Here is a 13,652-nt window from a genome sequence, read left to right as displayed (position 1 = left end):
GGTCAAGAGCTCTGGCCTGGTGGTAGGGGCTGGGTGGCAGGCGAGCTCCCTCCCACCCGCGCTTCAGGCCATCCGGTGGAGCGCAGGTCCGCTGCTCTATCTCGGCGTTTACCTTTCTGCCATGCATCCGTCCCCGCCGGAGAACTGGCAAGGTTTACAGGGCAGGGTGACGGAACGACTCCGGAAATGGACAGGACTACTCCGGTGCCTCTCCCTTCGCGGGAGGGCACTGGTACTCAATCAACTAGTCCTGTCCATGCTCTGGTACCGTCTCAACACCCTGGTCCCGGCCCCGGGCTTCCTGGCCGACCTCCGGAGGGTGATTCTGGAGTTCTTTTGGCCAGGACTGCACTGGGTCTCTGCAGGGGTCCTCCATCTGCCCCTGGAGGAGGGAGGGCAGGGCCTGAAGTGCCTCCACACTCAGGTCCATGTCTTCCGCCTCCAGGCCCTGCAGAGGCTCCTTTATGGTGCAGGTAATCCGGCGTGGAGCGTATTGGCGCACGCCTTCCTGCACCGCTTCCGAGGGCTCCGATACGACCGGCAGCTCTTTTATCTCGACCCGAGAGGTCTTCCGCGAGACCTCTCCGGGCTGCCGGTATTCTACCAGGACCTCCTCCGGACCTGGAAACTGTTCTCAGCAACCAGGTCCGTGGCGGCCACCGGGGGGGTAGATCTCCTCGCGGAGCCCCTGCTACACAATCCCCAGCTCCGTGTGCAGGTGGCGGAGTCCCCCGCGGTGCGCCAGAGGTTGGTCCTGGCAGAAGTCACTAGAGTCGGAGACCTCCTGGACTATGACCGGGGAGACTGGCTGGATCCCCTGACGCTTGCTCGGCGCATGGGGCTCTCCAGGCCTTGTACTCCCCAGCGCATACTTCAGGAAGTGAGGGCTGCTTTGCCGCCCGCTGCTCGGGTTTGCCTCGACCAGATCCTGCACGAGGGCACCCCCCGCCCACCCTCCACCCCTGGCCCTCCGGACCTTTTCATCGGGCCCCTGCCCCGTGGACCCAACCTGCCCCCCCGCCCCTTTTCCGTGAGCCGGCTGCATGACTTGCAACCGGTTCGTTTCCTGACCGCGCCAAGGAATCATCTATACACGCTCGTGCTGCACACTCTTCACTTCCTCACCCTCATGTCCCGCCCCGATACAAAGTGGCGGGACCTCCTGCCACCTGTCGAGGGTGAGAAGCCCCGGTGGGCCAGCCTCTATTCCACTCTGGTCCCGAGGCCCGCCGGGGATATCAGCTGGCGGCTCTTTCATGGGGCCGTGAGCACGGGCGTGTACTTGGCGCGGTTTACCCCTGTCCCGGACACCTGTCCTTTCTGCGGCGTGAGGGAGACCCTGGCTCATGTTTACTTAGAGTGTGCCAGGTTGCAGCCCCTACACCGGCTCCTCACCGATATTATGTTACGTTTTTGGTTACACTTTTCCCCTCACCTTCTCATTTATGCACTCCCTATCCGTGGCCCCACAAAGTCGCGGGACTTCCTGGTCAACTTCCTCTTGGCACTGGCTAAACAGGCCATCTATAAAACCAGGGAGAGGAGGTTGGCCGATGGAGGTTCCTGTGACTGTGGGGCCTGTTTCCGATCCTCTGTCCGTTCACGTATCCGGGCAGAGTTCCTCTGGGCGGCGTCCACTGGCTTCCTTGACGCCTTTGAGGAGCAGTGGGCGCTGTCCGGGGTTCTCTGCTCGGTGTCCCCGTCTGGTTCTCTTCTTTTGACCCTTTGACCACACTCCTGTCCCTGTTTTTACATTAGTTGTCCCCCGTAATTATTTGAGTTCCAGGTCCTGTGGATCCTCCCCTTAGGCTGGGGGGAGATCCTTTAGCAGTGGGCGGGCTTACGCCCGCCCACTTCCCGGAACCCAATAGGTATAGGCACCAAGGTTGCAGGGCAAGGGTGACAAGCCCCCCTCTGCTCTGGATTGTGTCCTGGTATGTCACAGGTCTATACCGCAATCATGTATAAGTTACAAAGATGCAGCCTGAACCCCTTGGAAACTACGTGTGCAGTTAGCCCTGCAAATACAGTGCACTCAGCCACAATTTAACAGTTGTCCTGCTTCAGCTACGAGATGAAAGTTGTCGTGGGTGTATCTACAAAACCAAAGGCTGGTCAGTGTCTGAGATCCTCTGGCTGCAGTTACGTCAGCTCCTTGCTCAGATTCCTCCTGGACGCACAGTTCGTTCTGTCTCACCTCATCCCATTCTGACCTGTGCTCCCTCTGTGTCCTGGTAGGTCACAAAGACCCACTCTGGCGGGTTTAATTTCCCCACAAACTGCTTGACCCGCTCCAGGCTGACTCCTCAATTCGTCCCAGTCACCAGAACGCTGCGGACATTAAAGCCAGCCAGGGTCCCTCGCCTGCCTGTGTCCCAGCTGGCAGTGCCTCTGCTCAGTGAGAGCTGGGCTAGCTGCACCCAATCCCCCTCTGTTATGCTCATACAAAGCACACGGGATCTTTTCAGGGAAAAGGCAAATACGCCGCATTTATTGAAAATACAAGTTAGCATATGCTTTTCAGTCTCTCTCTCTCTCTCTCTCACACACACACACACACACACACACACACACACACACACACACACACACACACACACAGTCCTGCCAGTTGATGTTCATAGTTACCAGTCTGTCGAGACAATCTAATGGCCAGTTAGATGGAGCACGAGTGTGGAGCTGGGCTCGTGTCGGTCACGATCCGATGCTCCAAGGCTTTGCAGGACTGAACCCAGAGTTCCATGGCAAAACACCCCAGCTTTATAGTTGTAAATTTCCATTTGAGTCCATGCATTTTGCAATGTTATCCTGTAATCATTAGTCCTTAAGTTGTGTTATCATTTGATGGTTCTTGTCGGGCTTCCCATCGTTATCTCCTATTTGTTGTCTCGCCTTCAGGGGTGCCTGCCTCACCTCTGAGGTCATCAATGCTGCTAACATGTTTAGCATTGGATACAATGGATGTTTTCTGATTGTTTCCTGGTCTTTCCAAGTCTCTCACTTTTTCTTGACCATCTGGACATTTGTGATGGCTTTCACACCTTATCTTTTCCTGATCAGGCATTCCTCATTCACACAAACAATCTCTTACAGAAACCTTCAAAGGTATCCAGACAGCAGTATTTTATATTCAGCAGAATACATTGTAAATCAAGCCTTGCTAAATCTTATAACTAAAACAATTCACATTGGGGCTTCAGGCCCTCAACATTCCTCTAATCTCCTTAACATAGATACAATACAAGATCCTGTCTCTTACTTATGTAAGCGGGGGAATGGTCCCGCTATTGTGGGGAACTTTCCTGACTTCTGCACTACCCTGGTGAGGTGGGCTAGCGAAAGGATCTGAGTCCCCGCTCCCACTTCCTTTACCCAGAGGCCTCCCTGCCCTTGAGGGCTCCCCTTCCACTCTCCTGTCTGGCTGAGTCCTCGTAACCCCAACAAGGCTGGGCCCAGGATTCCTGGGGGGCTCGACCCCCAACCCTGCTGTGGTCACCTAGGACAGGGGCTAGGGTGTCCCCCATACAATTTAAAGCAAATACAAGTTGTTTAATTAACAATCTAAAGAAAAGAACAAGGAAAAATGGGAAAGGTTAAAGGAAAACACATCATCCCGCTCTGTGGCAGGGAACATCACAAACAGTGTCTCTGAAACATCAGGGCAGGTCACAGTCTGCTCCTTGTAGGTCCCAGGCCTCCTTCTCAGGCCCTGGCCGTGCTGCAGAGACGCTGCGGGTTGGACACTTGCAATGGTGGTGGCCACACACCTCCGGGCTTTGAGTGGTGGGACCCTTCTTCCCAGCGTCAGCCCCCCGTAGGGTTAAGGTCCCCCTCCCGGTCTGGCCTGCAAGGGCCCTTGTCTGGGGGTGTCTTTCTGTGCTGGGCCCTTTGCCCAAGGTCCCCCCTTGGCTGGCCCCACTTGCTCACCACACCTGGCTCTGTGGCTGCAGCTCTGCTCCTAGCACCGGATCTGCTCTCCCTGGCCTGCGTCTCTGGCTCTGTGGCTGCAGCTCTGCTCCCAGCACAGGATCTGCTCTCCCTCGGCTGCGCCTCCGGCCCCTCTGGATCTGGCACAGTTCTGCTCTCCAGCTCAGCTTGGGCCCCTGCTCTCTCCTTAGCTCGGCCCCACTCAGTCTGACCCAGGTAATTCCAACGCACATGGAGGACGGGACCCACCCTGGCCTCCTGTCATGCTGATTAGCTGCCCGCCCTGTCAATCAGGCTGACCTGGAGCATTGGCCTCTCCCCATTGTTCCTGGGGACTGTCAGTCTCAGGGTCCTGATTTCCCATCGACCCCTCCCCTTTTAGTGCTGGGAGCTAGCAACCAAACACCCCCACTGAGTGTTAGTAAGGGACAACAGTCCCCTTACATTCCCCCTTGCTAAAATTCTGCCACAGCTACAATATTCACACCAGTACATACGGGCCCCATAATAACAACATATACCCACATCATATTATATTAAAAACCCATTAACAATTACCAAAAGAACATTTAACATATCTAACATATCTAACATTCCACATCTGCTTCTTAATACCATACATAACAATATTCATTAAAACACTACATAGAATCAATAACATAATTATCTCTAAGTCTACCCTGTTTCCCCGAAAATAAGACATCCTCCGAAAATAAGGCCTACTTACAGTTTTGCCTCTCGTTGTAATATAAGGCATCCCCCCGATAATAAGACCTCCCCGATAATAAGGCATCCACCGATAATAAGGCATTTTTCATTTCTGAAAAATAAGACATCCCCTGAAAATAAGACCTAGCGCATCTTTGGGAGCAAAAATTAATATAAGACACTGTCTTATTTTCGGGGAAACAGGGTAACAGGAAGTACACCCTTATTAGCCCTCTGGGACCTTCTTAAGACTGGTGGTTCGTTACCCATATTTTCTATTTCCCTATCCTCGGGTAATACTGGGTCAGTTTGAAGGATCTGGCCATTCTCGTTAGGATTTGGGTTTGCCCCACTCTGTCCCTCTCTATATTCGGTTTGTGGGACTAGAACCATTTCCCAAGTGGTTTCAGCCTCCTCAGGGTGTACTGATCTACGCCTCCTATGGTCCCTGTCTGGACTAAGGGTGCAATGTTTCAACTGGTCCCTATGTACTACTCTCTCAGGACCTCCTCGTTCAGGCCGGATGGTGTAAACTGGTAGCTCGGGATTGTTGTGAGCGACTACAATGTGGGGATTTGACTCCCATTTGTCCTGTATTTTATTACGCCCCCGGTGTCTATGGTTACAAACTAGTACACGGTCACCAGGCCTGATGAGAGCCCCACTGGACTTGCGATCATAAGTCCTTTTCCTACTTCGGGCTGTGTCTTTAGTTCTATTGAGAGCAACATCACAGGCTATCTTCAGCCTGTCATGGTGACCTTTGACCCAGTCATCCAAATTGGTCACCTCATCCTCCTCAGGGCCCTCTCTGTCTAGAATATCCAATGGCAACCTGGGATCCCTCCCAGACATGAGATAAAAAGGAGCGTAACCTGTCGACGAATGGACATGGCTGTTATAGGCCAACACCAGCTCAGGGAGATGTTCCTGCCAGGCTCGCTTCTTTTCTGGCGGGAGCGTTCTTAGCATGTCATGTATTGTCCAGTTAAATCTCTCGCACTGAGCGTTTCCTTGCAGGTGATAGGGTGTTGTTCGGCTTTTGGCTATGCCATACAGTTTACACAATTCAGATATCACCTCTGATTCAAAATTCCTCCCCTGATCCGAGTGTAACCGTGCCGGACAACCATAGTACACAAACCAGTGTTTTATGAGGGCTTCAGCCGTTGTCTGCGCTGTCTGGTTTCTAGTCAGAACTGCAACAGTGAATCGGGTGAACATGTCCGTGAGAACCAGTATGTTCTCATACCCCTCTGAAGATCTCTCTAGCCGTGTGTAATCCATCGCTAGGACCTCCATTGGGGCAGTCACATTAGTACAGGTCAAAGGGGCTCGGTTGGGAGGAAACACATCCTTGGCTAAGGCACACCGTTTGCACTGACGGATCCACACTTGCATGTCGCTACCCATCGTGGGCCAGTAATAGTTTCTCCTCATTACCTCCAGAGTGCTCCTGTCTCCAAAATGCCCCCCATGATCATGCCTGGCTTCATAAACTTGACGGCGGAGTGACACAGGCACCACTAACTGCCACACTTCTTCACCATCTCGGGGATGATATGTTACCCGGAACAGCACTCCACGATGTAATCTAAGTCATTCCCACTGTCTGGCTAGCTTCTTAGATAGGGGGTATCTGGCCCCAAATCTCCAGTCTGGCCTCGTCCGGCTCATGACTGTCACTAAGACAGGTTCAACATCACCTTCTCGTTGCAGAGTTTGAATCTCCTCCCATGAGTACCCCGAGATTATTGAGCTCTCCCCTTTTACCAGGTTTTGTACTGCATCCTTTACCGTCACTTCGTCCTCGGGCTTTGGATTCTCTAGCCACAAACACGTACGCACGACATCTGCAGGAATGACTAGGAAGTCTTTCTCCTCTCCCTCTTCTGATTCCTCCTCCAGAGGCAATCTAGACAGGGTGTCAGCATTGATGTTCTGCCTTCCAGGTTTATACTGTACTTCAAAAGTGAACTCAGCGAGTTGGGCCACCCAGCGGTGTTCAATTGCACCTAAATTAGCCGTTGCCAGCTTTCGGAGTGGATTGTGGTCTGAGATTACCGTGAATTTAGAGTACACTAAATAATCCTTAAATTTTTCAGTGATAGCCCACTTCAAGGCCAACAGTTCTAGTTTAAAAGCACTGTAGTTTTTGTCATTTCTTTCTGACCTCCTCAGCCCTCGGCTCGCATATGCGATCACACGCTCAACCCCCTCTTGCTTCTGGCTGAGCAACGCACCTAGGCCGTGCAGGCTCCTGTCCGTTGTCACTATAAATGGCAGGCTAAAGTCAGGATATGCAAGCACAGGTGGTGACATCAGCCGATGTCTTAATTTGTCAAAAGCTGTCTGACAGACATCATCCCACACAAAACATTGGTTCCTTCCCTTCCTTTGGGCAGGTTGGCCCACTAGTCCATATAGCGGTGCAGCAATGTGCGCAAACTTTGGAACAAATTGTCTATAATAGCTCATGTATCAGGGGGTAGCCGTGTTAGTCTGTATCTACAAAAACAACAAAGAGTCTGGTGGCACCTTAAAATCTGTTAGTCTTTAAGGTGCCACCAGACTCTTTGTTGTTATAATAGCTCATGAAATCTAGAGCCTGCCGCACTTGCTTGGCATTCTTGGGGACCGGCCAATTTTCCAGCGCCCTGGTCTTCTCTTCATCTACCTGGATTCCATCCTTTGAAATCACATGGCCCAAGAATTTAACTTTTTCACGTAGGAGGCAGCACTTACTCGGCTTCAGCTTCAATCCATGTTCCTTCAATCGTGTGAAAACCAAGTCCAATTTTTCCATATGACTCTCAAAATCCTTGGAAAACACAATAACATCGTCCAGGTATATCAGCAAAGTGTCTAAGATATAGTCTCCTAACACCCCCTCCATTAGTCTCTGGAATGTAGCAGGTGCATTACACAAGCCGAATGGCATACGTGTCCATTCAAACAGCCCAAACGGAGTAGTCACTGCTGTCTTTTCCCAGTCTCGTTCTTCCACTGCAACCTGGAAATAACCAGAAGTTAAATCGAGGGTTGAAAACACTCTTGTACTTCCTATGCATCTAGTGACTCTTCCACCCGGGGTAGCGGGTAGGCATCCTTGTGCGTTACCTCATTCAGTTTCCTGTAGTCACAGCAAAATCGCACCCCACCATCTTTTTTTATTACAATCACTGCGGGTGATGCCCACGGACTGTGGCTTTCTTTAAGGACACCTTGAGTCACTAGGTCCAGAATGTGTTTTTTTTACCTCCTGGAACACTCGTGGTGAGATCCGCCGGTGTCTCTGTTTTATTGGGACAGCATCTCCAGTGGCTATTTGGTATGTCACTGTGGTGGTGTAACCAAAGTCCCGCTCATCCCTGGAAAAGACCTCTTGATGTTTCTCCAGTAGTGCCCGCAAACGGCCAACCTGTGTAGGGGTTAGCTGTTGGAGGTCCACTTGGACTGGAATGGGTAGCTCTCCATCAGGTGCCGCTTGCGATGTGATAACCTGTGTGCCTTTTTTTACTTCTGTCACCCGCAGCTCATCCCCATTTTCTTCCAAGGCCACCCCCACTGGGGGCACCACTCCTTCAGGACAGTGTACCTCTGCCACCCTGGTTCAGGGGCACAATTTTATGGCCTTCTTACTTGAGTTTAACAACCTGACTGGCACTTTTCCTTTGCTGGCATTAGCAAGTACATTTGCAACCAGAAGCCCATTAGGGAGACTGGCCCCAGGTGTTGGCTCAACAAGCACTCTGTATCCGTCAAAGTCGCTTGGCACCCGGCAGCGCCCATCAATAATCTTCTCACTCCAGGGAGGTATAACCACCTTCTGTCTCCCTGCCACCTTAACATAGCCAATTTGTCCCATTGGACCCGGGAAACGTCCATGTCTCTCCACTTGGGCTAGTACCCGCTTCAGTGTAGCGTCCTTCCTAGGCTGCCCGTGATGGTTCATCTCCAGGGTTCCTTCTCTTACCAACAGTAATTCTTTCAGCTCTCTTATAATATTCATCCCTAGAATTCCCGGTACTCTGTTCTCCATTAAAGTCTTTCCTGAAGCTATGTCCTTTAGGATAAAGATGCATTTCCCAGGGATTGTTCGACCCATGTACCTTACATCAGCTTCAAGACACCCCACCACAGGGATGGCAAGTCCATTAGCTGCCGTTAGCTGTACAAATCGGGTATTATACATGGTCAGATCTCTCTCTTTTAAGTAGTTTCGGAAATATGATTCAGAAATAGTGGTGACTTCTGAGCCAGTGTCTATCAAACAGCGGGTTCTCACCCCTGCTCTGGTTATATCCACTGTCAAGCAGTCCCCGAAAGCTCGGCCACAGAAGTCGTTGAATACACTAACATCATCAGGGTCCTTTTTCTCGCTGCTGACACACTGCCCTTTTCCTAGGGACAGCTGTAGAAACCCTTCAGTCCCCACTTGGCTTTCTGATGGTTGGCTGCTTGCTCCCGGTGCCTCTTGAATTTCAGGCGCCTGGGACTCCAGTCTCCTTCTCAGTGTACAATCTCAGCTAGTATGTCCTGGCCTTTCGCAAGTATAACAAATGTATCTTCCCAGCTCGTCCTTCAGTGGAGATCTTCGGGATCCTGGGGCCCTTGGATATCTTGGCATATTAGTGGGAGTTTTTCCTTTCATCACCTCAGTCATCACTTTCAGCATCTCCCCCTGCTGGACCGCTAGTTTTTGGACAGCTTCACTTAAGCTTTCCAATGTTAGCTGTGTTTGGGGCAGGGCTTTTCCCCCCAGCAGCTGCATTCACAAGGCCGTCACTTCGTGTATGGGGATTAGGCTTGGCTGTCTCTGCCACAGGAACTTCCTCTTCTTCTGACCACATCATGGCAGCCTGCATGAGTTCATGGAACTTCTTACTGGGCTCTTCCTTAAACCTCCTTTTCATTTCACGGCGGAGGGAATCATCCTGGAGCCCCAGCACTAACTGCTCTTTCAGAACGGTATCTGGGTCTGCAACTTGCTGAGGGTCTCGCCGCTCCACTCTGCTCATTTTCTCCTGGAGGTCATATGCATATGCCCGGATAGTTTCACCGGGCTCCTGCTTTCTCTCAAAGAACTCCTTTAGTCGGGTTCCAATAGGTACCTTGTCCCCATACACTTCTAGGAGGAGTTCAAATACCTTTTCCACATTTTTTTTGTCCGCCACTGCCATGAACTTTACTGTGGCCTTGGCCTGGCCCTTGAGGTGTTCCTCTATGAAGTCTACATGATCTTCTTCAGGTACTCTTAGCACACCAGAGCTGCCTTCACAGACTTGACCCACTCTTCTACCGTAATGTCTCCTGGTCTTGTCGGGAAGCCACCAAACTCTGTGACCTTCTGGTCCCGTGGGACATAAATAGTAGGGGGTTTCTTAGCTTCTGCTGTCTGTTGGTCTATCACTGCCTTAGCCAGTGATAAGGCTTCTCTCTGTTCTGTTCTAGCTTGCTGTAATGCCTCAGCTTGGGGCCTCTCCTTTTGTCCCTCCAGACCCATGAATATGATACAGTTCTGTGGTGACCTAGAATCCTACTTTCGACGTCTCCGACTCAAAGAATATTTCCAACATACCTCTGAACAGCATACTAACCCACAGAATCCTCCCCACCAGCACTACAAAAAAAAGGATTCTGCGTGGACTCCTCCGGACGGTCGAAACAACAGACTGGATTTCTACATAGATTGCTTCCGTCAACGTGCAAAGGCTGAAATTGTGGAAAAGCAACATCACTTGCCACATAACCTCAGCCATGCAGAACACAACGCCATCTACAGCCTCAGAAACAACCCTGACATCATAATCAAAAAGGCTGACAAAGGAGGTGCTGTCGTCATCATGAATAAATTGGAATATGACCAGGAGGCTGCTAGACAGCTCTCTAACACCACATTCTACAGGCCATTATCCTCTGATCCCACTGAGGATTACCTAAAGAAACTACACCATCTGCTAAAAAAACTCCCTGACAAAGCACAGGAACAAATCTGTACAGACACATGCCTAGAACCCCGACCAGGGGTATTCTATTTGCTACCCAAGATCCATAAACCTGGATATCCTGGACGCCCCATCATCTCAGGCATTGGCACCCTAACATCAGGCTTGTCTGGTTATGTAGACTCTCTCCTCAGACCCTACACTACCAGCACTCCCAGCTATCTTCGAGACACCACTGACTTCCTGAGGAAACTACAATCCATTGGTGATCTTCCAGAAAACACCATCCTGGCCACTATGGACGTAGAAGCCCTCTACACCAATATTCCACACAAAGATGGACTACAAGCTATCAGGAACAGTATCCCTGATAATATCACAGCTAACCTGGTGGCTGAACTTTGTGATTTTGTCCTCACCCACACCTATTTCACATTTGGGGACAATATATACCTTCAAGTCAGCAGCACTGCTATGGGTACCCGCATAGCCCCACAGTATGCCAACATTTTTATGGCTGACTTAGAACAACACTTCCTTAGCTCTCGTCCCCTAACGCCCCTACTCTACTTGCGCTACATTGATGACATCTTCATCATCTGGACCCATGGAAAAGAAGCCCTTGAGGAATTTCACCATGATTTCAATAATTTCCATCCCACCATCAACCTCAGCCTAGATCAATCCACACAAGCGGTCCATTTCCTGGACACTACTGTGCTAATAAGCGATGGTCACATAAATACCACCCTATACCGGAAACCTACTGACCGCTACACTTACCTACATGCCTCCAGCTTCCATCCAGGACACACCACACGATCCATTGTCTACAGCCAAGCTCTAAGATATAACCGCATTTGCTCCAATCCCTCGGATAGAGACAAGCACCTACAAGATCTCTATCAAGCATTCTTAAAACTACAATACCCACCTGCTGAAGTGAAATCACAGATTGACAGAGCCAGACGAGTACCCAGAAGTCACCTCCTACAAGACAGGCCCAACAAAGAAAATAACAGAACACCACTAGCTGTCACCTTCAGCCCCCAACTAAAACCTCTCCAGTGCATCATCAGAGATCTACAACCTATCCTGAAAGATGATCCTTTACTCTCACAGATCTTGGGAGACAGACCTGTCCTCGCTTACAGACAACCCCCCAACCTAAAGCAAATACTCACCAGCAACCACACATCACTGAACAAAACCATTAACCCAGGAACCTATCCTTGTAACAAACCCCGATGCCAACTCTGTCCACATATCTATTCAAGTGACATCATCATAGGACCTAATCACATCAGCCATACCATCAGGGGCTCGTTCACCTGCACATCTACCAATGTGATATATGCCATCATGTGCCAGCAATGCCCCTCTGCCATGTACATTGGCCAAACCGGACAGTCTCTACACAAAAGAATTAATGGACACAAATCTGACATCAGGAATCAAAATACTCAAAAACCAGTGGGAGAACACTTTAACCTGTCTGGTCATTCAGTGACAGACCTGCGGGTGGCTATATTACAACAGAAAAACTTCAAAAACAGACTCCAACGAGAGACTGCTGAGCTAGAATTGATATGCAAACTAGACACAATCAACTCCGGTTTGAATAAGGACTGGGAATGGCTGAGCCATTACAAACATTGAATCTATCTCCTCTTGTAAGTATTCTCACACTTCTTATCAAACTGTCTGACTGGGCTAGCTTGATTATCACTTCAAAGTTTTTTTTCTCTTAATTAATTGGCCTCTCAGAGTTGGTAAGACAACTCCCACCTGTTTATGCTCTCTGTATGTGTGTATATATATCTCCTCAATATATGTTCCATTCTATATGCATCCGAAGAAGTGGGCTGTAGTCCACGAAAGCTTATGCTCTAATAAATTTGTTAGTCTCTAAGGTGCCACAAGTACTCCTGTTCTTCTTTTTGCGGATACAGACTAACACAGCTGCTACTCTGAAACTTGGCACAGGAGGTAACCCTGCCCCTGAGAACCCCCTTCTCTCTATACGTGCTTGTCATCTTGAGGGACTATTTGTCAGAGGAAGGATACTGTGAAGACCCCTCACCATCTTTTCACTAGGGAAATGGACTCTTGGTTCACACCCCACTGGGGCAGCACTAGGGGCTCTGGGTCCATTTCTTGGATGGTTGCAGTCTGTAACGTTCTGTACCTCGTGGGAACACACTACACTCCCATGTTCATCCTTATAAAAATGATTGTGTGGCATCCAATGCAAAGTTTGTCATGTCAGGTGTCTTCGGAAGGCTCGTGATGCACTGAGCGTTGTTGTTATAGTGATGTTACAGGTTGTAATTTCATATATATAGTTATGAAGCTGAAAATGTGTCCTCATGGCTTAAAACAGCCCAGGCAAAACTCTCCAAGAGCAGAGGGGCAGTTCACACCTCATCAGGGCAAGTATGGGACAAACCCAGCTCAGCCTCATAGGAACAAAGGACACTTGCCTAGGCAGCAACAAAGGATCTGTTGGACTCTTGAGTGAGTCACCCCCCTTCCTTTGGACAGTTTGGTACTGCGATGAGGTAATGCTCACCTGACCTTGAATGGGGGGGGCAAAGCCAAGAGGGAAGAAAGAATATGATAAAAGGGGGAGATGTTTGCCATGCTCTTTTTCTCTCTTCCGCCTCCATCTACAGACATCACCACCAAGCGACTGAAGCGCTGATCAAAGGGGAGAGCCTGGCTGAAGGGGAACCAGCCAGCCTGTGGTGAGAAGCATCTAAGTTTGTAAAGGCACTGAAAGTGTTAAGTTCAGCTTAGAATGTGTTTTGCTTTTATTTCATTTGCCCAAATCAGACTTGTCATGCTTTGACTTATAATCACTTAAAATCTATCTTTATAGTTAATAACTTTGTTTGTTTATTCTACCTGAAGCAGTGTGTATGGTTTGAAACATGTCAGAAACTCGGGATAACAAGCCTGGTGCATATCAATTTCTTTGTTAAATTGATGAACACAATTGAGCTTTCCTGGGAACATTCAAATAACAAGTAAACAGTGGCATTGGCCTGCAAAAAGCTGAATCAAGCA

The sequence above is a fragment of the Malaclemys terrapin genome, chromosome 14 (assembly GCF_027887155.1).
Source record: "Malaclemys terrapin pileata isolate rMalTer1 chromosome 14, rMalTer1.hap1, whole genome shotgun sequence".
NCBI classification, from domain to species: domain Eukaryota; kingdom Metazoa; phylum Chordata; order Testudines; family Emydidae; genus Malaclemys; species Malaclemys terrapin.
The sequence above is the reverse complement of the archived record's forward strand: the minus strand, read 5'-3'. Positions refer to the sequence as shown.